At 33.8% G+C, this 8,549-nt stretch overlaps 3 long non-coding RNA genes across 3 annotated transcripts; all 3 read right to left on the minus strand.

Moving 5' to 3' along the window:
- Positions 1–1,049: 1,049 nt before the first annotated feature.
- On the minus strand, positions 1,050–1,446 carry LOC142234034 (uncharacterized). The gene is made up of 2 exons (XR_012721544.1): positions 1,368–1,446; positions 1,050–1,312 (listed from the first exon to the last, which is right to left on the minus strand). It is a non-coding gene; the product is annotated as an uncharacterized LOC142234034 (long non-coding RNA).
- A 2,815-nt stretch (positions 1,447–4,261) lies between these two features.
- On the minus strand, positions 4,262–4,649 carry LOC142234108 (uncharacterized). Its single transcript, XR_012721563.1, has 2 exons — positions 4,594–4,649; positions 4,262–4,536 (listed from the first exon to the last, which is right to left on the minus strand). It is a non-coding gene; the product is annotated as an uncharacterized LOC142234108 (long non-coding RNA).
- Positions 4,650–7,739: 3,090 nt separating this feature from the next.
- Positions 7,740–8,223, minus strand: LOC142233905 (uncharacterized). The gene is made up of 2 exons (XR_012721510.1): positions 8,068–8,223; positions 7,740–8,010 (listed from the first exon to the last, which is right to left on the minus strand). It is a non-coding gene; the product is annotated as an uncharacterized LOC142233905 (long non-coding RNA).
- Positions 8,224–8,549: the final 326 nt, after the last annotated feature.

The following is an 8,549-nucleotide window of genomic DNA, read 5'->3' on the forward strand; positions in this document are numbered from 1 at the left end:
AAATCGTCAAAATGCCGATAAATCGGCAAAATTGGTAGCCATGTTTCCATCTCTATTTCTTTCTCTATACTCTCTCTCACTCTCTGTCGCTCTCTGTCTAAAATATTACAACATATCTATGTTCATTCGAAGTTTGTAAATTTATATATGTGTACATTATTATGAAACATTCATGCCCCGAACATAATATATTCTAACATATTAACATATGTGTCCCAAACATTTAGTGTTTGCATGTAAATGTTTGCACTTAAATATAGTGTGTTTAAAAATTGTGCCCCAAACACATTTTGTTTATATCGGAACATATGAAAAACATATTTTTCTAACAGTGTATAGAAAATTTTGTCAAAATTTTATTTCGATAGAAAACTTTGTAAAAATTTTAGTTCTATAGAATATTTTGTCAAAATTTTATTTTTTTAGTAAATTTTGTCAAAATTTTATTTCAATAAAAAATAAAAAATTGTCAGAATTTTATTTCTTTAGAAAAATTTTGTCAAAATTTTAGTTCTATAGAAAATTTTAAGAAAATTTTATTTCTATAGAAAATTTGTTCAATACTTTATTTCTATAGACTATTTTGTTAACATTTTATTTCTATAGATAATTTTGTCAGCATTTTATTTCTAATTAAAATTTTGTCAAAATTTTATTTCATTTCGTTTTATTTAACAATACAGTAATCCTTCGCCTAAGCCTTTATTTCTATAGAAAATTTTGTCAAAATTGTCTTTCTATAGAAAATTTTCCTAAAAATTTATTTCAGATTTTTTCAAGATTGTACTTTTGGTCGTTTCGCAGGTCTTTAGAATATACTTTCAAACCCACTTGTCCATTAAATTTGGAATCATCGGTGTAGAAATCTATCTAACGTTTATTCCCAGGTGTATGTGTCCCCCACGCCGCACTGCTGGGAATTAGAGTTTCAAACTTTGTTGAAATTTTCTTGGAATAGTAAATCTATGTACGGACCCGTCTACATAAACCTATCGCCTCTATAAACTCCTTGTATATCTTATCTTATTATAAAATAAAATGCTTGAATATTTCAGTTACGTATCTTTTTTTAATTTATTTTCAGCCAATTCATAATTTTAAATGCTTTTTTAATTATTATGATTTCGTACATAGTCGCCTGTTAGCCGCAATAGGAGTCCTATATTTGTAAGCTTACTTATACTGGTACCAAAGAGGCAATTATATTACCGCCGGGAATTCCGTCCGTAAACCTTTCAGGATTAGCAGAAGCTATAGACAAAACGCTCATTACAGCAATAGCGACAATAGCGAAAATGGATTTCATTTTTAACTGGCGAAAGAGACAATTGAGAAAAGTAAACGAATCTGTTGTTAAATGAACTTACATTCTTTGTTTTTTTCTTTTGTTGAGATAATCTAGGAAACTTCATACTTAAGCTTCAGAGTGTGAAACTTTTATAGAAGTCTCTTCACTATATGCCTCTACATTTTTTTTTATTTTTTATTAAACTTAAGCACGAATATTTTGTATGATAAAGAAATTGTTGTCTCAATTTGTTTAAGGAAAACTAATTAAATTGGTTTATGTGATTAGGTGATAAATTAAACAAGTAAGTTCGGCCAGGCCGAAGCTTATGTACCCTCCATCATGGATTGCGTAGAAACTTCTTCTAAACACTGCCATCCACAATCGAATTACTTAAGTAAGTAACGCTTGCCGATTGCAAGGTATCTTAAAACCTTCTAACATCATCTTCTAAATTGTATGTAAGTCCATACGTGGTATATATTAAATCAAAAAAGATCGATCCAATACGTATATAATTCAGTTTGACAAAGTAGACATAAAATGTTGACAAAATTTTCTACAGAAATAAAATTTTAACAAAATTTTCTAGAGAAATAAAATTTTCACAAAATTTTCTATAGAAATAAACTTTTGACAAAATTTTCTATAGAAATAAAATCTTGGTAGGTTATTTTTGGCTCGAGTGGCAACCATGATTATGAACCGAATAAAATTTTAACAAAATTTTCTATAGAAATAAAATTTTGATAAAATTTTCTATAGAAATAAAATTTTGACAATGATGAAAATTTTATTATGAACCGAATAAAATTTTAACAAAATTTTCTCTAGAAATAAAATTTTGACAAAATTTTCTATAGAAATAAAATTTTGGTAGATTATTTTTGGCTCTAGTGGCAACCATGATTATGAACCGATATGGACCAATTTTTGTGTGATTGGACCAATTTTGGTATGGTTGTTAGCGACCATATACTAACACCACGTGCCTAATTTGAACCGGATCGGATGAATTTTGCTACTCCAAGAGGCTCCGGAGGTCAAATCTGGAGAATGTTTTATATGGGGCCTATATATAATTATGGACCGATATGGACCAATTCTGGCACGGTTGTTAAATATCATATACTAACAACATGTTCCAAATTACAACCAGATTGGATGAAATTTGCTTCTCTTGGAGACTTCGCAAGCCAAATCTGGGGATCGGTTTATATGGGGGCTATATATAATTATGAACGGATGTAGACCAATTTTTGCATGGGTGATAGAGACCATATACCAATATCATGTACCAAATTTCAGGCGGATCGGATGAAATTTGCTTCTCTTTGAGGCTCCGCAACCCAAATCTGGGGTTCGGTTTATATGGGCGCCATATATAATTATGGACCGATGTGGACCAATTTTTGCACGGTTGTTAGAGACCATATACCAATACCATGTATTAAATTTCAGCCGGATCGGATGCAATTTGCTCCTCTTTTTGGCTCCGCAAGCCAAATCGGGGGATCGGTTTATATGGGGGCTATATATAATTATGGACCGATGTGAACCAATTTTTGCATGGATGTTAGAGACCTTATACCAACACCATGTACCAAATTTCAGCCGGATCGGATGAAATTTTCTTCTCTTTTTGGCTCCGCAAGCCAAATCGGGGGATCGGTTTATATGGGGGCTATATATAATTATGGACCGATGTGAACCAATTTTTGCACGGTTGTTAGAGACCATATACCAACACCATGTACCAAATTTCAGCCGGATCGGATGAAATTTTCTTCTCTTTTTGGCTCCGCAAGCCAAATCGGGGGATCGGTTTATATGGGGGCTATATATAATTATGGACCGATGTGAACCAATTTTTGCACGGTTGTTAGAGACCATATACCAACACCATATACAAAATTTCAGCCGGATCGGATGAAATATGCTTCTGTTAGAGGCTCCACAAGCTAAATCTGAGGGTCCCTTTATATGGGGGCTATACGTAAAAGTGGACCGATATGGCCCATTTTCAATACCATCCGATAACAACTACTTGTGCCAAGTTTCAAGTCGATAGCTTGTTTCGTTCGGAAGTTAGCGTGATTTCAACAGACGGAGAGACGGACATGCTTAGATCGACTCAGAATTTCACCACGATCCAGAATATATATACTTTATGGGGTCTTAGAGCAATATTTAGATGTGTTACAAACGGAATGACAAAGTTAATATATCCCGCATCCTATGGTGGAGGGTATAAAAAGACGTAAAGCTAATAGGTCTAAAATCCTTAGCCGTTCCATGCATTATTCCGCCCGCTTATGGAATGAAGATCACCTTAAATCTTTTCCAAGCCTTTGGTAATTTCAAAAAGCCGAGAATAATCCAATATAAGAGTCACATACGAGAAGGATGGACCTGTTGCAGGAGAAATAAAATTTTGTCAAAATTTTATTTCTATAGAAAATTTTCTCTAAATTTTATTTTTATAGAAATTTTCTCAAAATTGTATTTCTATAGAAATTCTTTATCAAAATTTTATTTCTACAGACGAACATCGTTAAATCGATCCAGAATTTAATTCCTTCTGGGCGTTACATACAAATGCATAAACTTATTATACGCTGTATCACAGTAGTGGTGAAGGGTATAAAGAAACACCTGATATCCTTTTTGATAAAAATACATGATCTTAATTTACCTTTATTTGCATGAAATAACGCTTAATCCTTATCATCATGAGAGGGTGCAATTTCGTGAGTTGTAGTGAAAAAGTACACCAGGACATTTTTCCTGGCTTTAGCAACGCTTTGTGGAAATCTCAAAATGTGGAGTATAATTTAGTTCAATTTTCCAACGACATAGTTCATTTTTGTTTCTTGCAGTTTAGCCCAAAGATTGGTGCATAGTGGGTTGTTTTCTTTTATTACCCATGCCTCCATGTATATCTCAATTATTATAAAATAAAATGTTTCAATATTTCTGTTACGAATCTTTTTTAATTTATTGTCAGCCAATTCATAATTTTACATGTTTTTTTTTTGTTTAATTATTATAATTTCGTTCATAGTCGCATGTTAGCCGCAATAGGAATTCCATATTTTAAGGCTGTAACCTTGCTTATATTGGTGCTCCCAATCCACTTGCCAGAGAGGTAATTGCGTCAATGCCAGGAAGTCCTGGTTTAGCAGAAGCTAAAGACAAAACGCTCATTACAGCAATAGCGACAACAGCGAAAAAGGATTTCATTTTTACTGTCGAAGAAGAGAATTAAGAAAAGTCTAAAAAAATCTCTTGTTTAATGAACTTACGTTTTTTTTTTTGTTTCTTTTGAGATATTCTAGGAAACTCTATACTTAAGCTTTAAAGTATGAGGCTTTTTATAGAGGTATCTTCAATAATGCCTCTAATTTTTTTCTCTTAAACTGAAGCACGAATATTTTGTGTGATAAAGAAATTGTTGTCTCAATTTGTTTAAGGAAAACTAATTAAATTGGTTTATGTGATTAGGTGATAAATTAAAAAAGAAATTCAATTCATCCCCCAGCAATCCCCGACCACGCGTACAGTGCCGCACAGTCCTTCTTTAGACGAAGTGCCATATTTTCTAGGCTGTTTAGTATGGAATCCAAGACAACTCCCAAGTACTTGGACGATTTCGAGAGGGTCAATCTCGTTCCTTGGAATCGTGGGTCCTTATACCCACCTCTAGTGAAGACCCTGAACTAGTGGTCTTCTTTGGACTAACGCCCAAGCCACAGTTCCTTGCCCAGTCGAGGAGAACTTGTAAAGCCTCAATCATTATGTCGGAGATTGTGTACAGAAATTTACGTGACGCCATCAGAACAATACCATCCGCATACCCCACTATCTTTATTCCTTTGCCGTGAAGCAAATTTTAGAATCTCAGATTGTTTTTGGAACAATCTGGTTGGTTCAACAGAAGAAAATAATCGAGAAGGTTCAACGGTTAAAACTAGAAGTGCCCTTATGTAATAGGTACTTTTAGTTAATGTGGTATCACAATGGACTGAATAGTCTAAGTGAGCCTGAATCTTAATCGGGCTGCCACTTTAACCTAACCTAACCTACTATCAGTAGCCAAAGGAAAGGCGATATCACACCCCCTTGGGGTACTCCTCTTGTTGTAATCGCGTTTATCGTAGACTTTGCCAGTACTGATTCCATGTTTCTATGAAATAACACCCCTCATTCCAGTCGATTATGAAATCACTCACACCATTCCTTTCCAATGCAAGTAATACCGTTTAAATTCTTGTATTATTAAAGGCGCCTTCAAGATCAAGAACAGGCGCCAGTGTATGCTCCTTGTGTGTCACGGATCTCTCAATATGATGTACTATAGAGTGTAATTCCGAATCCACAGATTTCCTCTTTAGATAATCATGTTGACAGTTTGATAAACTTCCGTTCAGTTCGTTCATAATGTGGTTATCCAAAATTCTATCTAGCGTTTTAGCAAACACAAGTAAATACGGCCGTAAGTTCGGCCAGGCCGAATCTTATGTTCCCTCCACCATGGATTGCGTAGAAAATTCTATGAAAGACTGTCAACCACAATCGAATTACTTGGGTTGTGGTAATACTTAACATCGTCTTCTAAATTGTAAATAAGTCCATACGTGGTAATTCTAAAATAATTACGAACCGATATGGACTTTTGCGCGGTAATTAAAGAGCCAGAATTGAAATATAGGGGTCGCTTTACATAGGAGCTCTATACAATTATGAACCGATATGGACCAATTTTTGTGTGATTGAACATCAATTTACCTGAGGCTTATATATAACATCTGACCGATATGTACCAATTTTGGTATGGTTGTTATATACCATATACTAACACCGCGTACCAAGTTTCAACCGGATTGGATGAAGTATGCTTCTCCAAAAGGCTCCGGAGTTGAAATCTAGAGACCAGTTTATATGGGGGCTATATATATAATTATGGACTAATTTGTGCATAGTTGTTAGTGTCCATATAGTTACACAAAACACAACACTTCAACTGAATTAGGTTAAATATGCTCCTCCAAGAGGATCCGGAAGCCGAATCTGGGTATCGGTTTATATGGGGAATATATATAATTATGGACCGATAAGGACCAATTTTTGCATGGTTGTAGAGACCATATACTAACACCATGTACCAAATTCCAGCCGGATCGGATGAAATTGGCTTCTTTTAGAGGCTCCGCAAACTAAATCTGGGGATCGGTTTATATGGGGCTATATATAATTATAGACCGATGTCGACCAATTTTTGCATGGTTGTTAGAGACCATATACTAACACCATGTACCAAATTTCAACCAGATCGGATGAAATATGCTACTCTTAGAGGCTCCGCAAGCCAAATCTGGGGGTCCGTTTATATGGGCGCTATACGTAAAAGTGAACCGATATCCGACCTACATCAATAACAACTACTTGCGCCAAGTTTCAAGTCGATAGTTTGTTTCGTTCGGAAGATAGTGTGATTTCAACAGACGGACGGACGGAGGGACGGACATGCTTAGATCGACTCAGAATTTCACCACGATCCAGAATATATATACTTTATGGGGTCTTAGAGCAATATTTCGATGTGTTACAAACGGAATGACAAAGTTAATATATCCCCCATCCTATGGTGGAGGGTATAAAAAGACGTAAAGCTAATAGGTCTAAAATCCTTAGTCGTTCCATGCATTATTCCGCCCGCTTATGGAATGAAGATCACCTTAAATCTTTTCCAGGTCTTTGGTAATTTCAACAAGCCGAGAATATTCCAATATAAGAGTCACATACGAGTCTGAAGGATGGAACTGTTGCAGGAGAAATAAAATTTTGACAAAATAGAAAATTTTCTCAAATTTTTATTTCTATAGAAAATTTTCTCAAAATTTTATTTCTATAGAAAATTTTCTCAAAATTTTATTTCTATAGAAAATTTTCTCTAAATTTTATTTTTATAGAAATACTTTGTCAAAATTTTATTTCTATAGAAATTCTTTGTCAAAATTTTATTTCTACAGACGAACATCGTTAAATCGATCCAGAATTTAATTCCCTCTGGGCGTTACATACAAATGCATAAACTTATTATACGCTGTATCATAGTAGTGGTGAAGGGTATAAAGAAACACCTGATATCCTTTTTGATAAAAATACATGATCTTAATTTACCTTTATTTGCGCATAATCCTTATCATCATGAGAGGGTGCCATTTCGTGAGTTGTAGTTAAAAAGTTCATCAGGACATTTATCCTGGTTTTAGCAACGCTTTGTGGAAATCTCAAAATGTGGAGTATAATTTAGTTCAATTTTCCAACGACATAGTTCATTTTTGTTTCTTGCATTTTAGCAAAAAAATTGGTGCATTTGGTGGTATTTCTTTTTATTACCCATGCCTCCATGTATATCTCAATTATTATAAAATAAAATGTTTCAATATTTCTGTTACGAATCTTTTTTTATTTTATTTTCAGCCAATTCATAATTTTACATGTTTTTTTTTAATTATTAAGATTTCGTTCATAATCGTCTGTTAGCCGCAATAGGAATTCCATATTTTAAGGCTGTAACCTTGCTTATATTGGTGCTCCCAATCCACTTGCGAGAGAGGTAATTGTGTCAATGCCAGGAAGTCCTGGTTTAGCAGAAGCTAAAGACAAAACGCTCATTACAGCAATAGCGACAACAGCGAAAAAGGATTTCATTTTTACTGTCGAAGAAGAGAATTAAGAAAAGTCTAAAAAAATCTCTTGTTTAATGAACTTACGATTTTTTGGTTCTGTTGAGATATTCTAGAAAACTCTATACTTAGGCTTTAAAATGTGAGGCTTTTTATAGAGGTCTCTTCAATATATGCCTCTAGTTTTTTTCTATTAAACTTAATTTTTTTCTATTAAACTTAAGCACGAATAGTTTGTAGATAACGAAATTGTTGTCTCAATTTGTTTACCCAAAACTAATTAAATTGCTATATAAATTTAAAAAAAATAAATATGTATACAGTCAGCAAACAAAAAGTTGTACGCTTATCAATTTGAAGTAAATTGTGGAACGACATGAAAAATATGAACTAAATATATATGTATTATATCTTAAATTAAATACGCGTGGAGAAACAAGGGAAATAAAGGGGGAAAACGAAATATTACGCATACTGTTACCCACGTAGGTGGGCATGTGACGACATGCGAATGGCGTGAGGAATCTCATATTTCTTGAAGGAAATATAAACAAAATAGATAATTTACA

The sequence above is a fragment of the Haematobia irritans genome, chromosome 4 (genome assembly GCF_050003625.1).
Source record: "Haematobia irritans isolate KBUSLIRL chromosome 4, ASM5000362v1, whole genome shotgun sequence".
NCBI lineage: Eukaryota > Metazoa > Arthropoda > Insecta > Diptera > Muscidae > Haematobia > Haematobia irritans.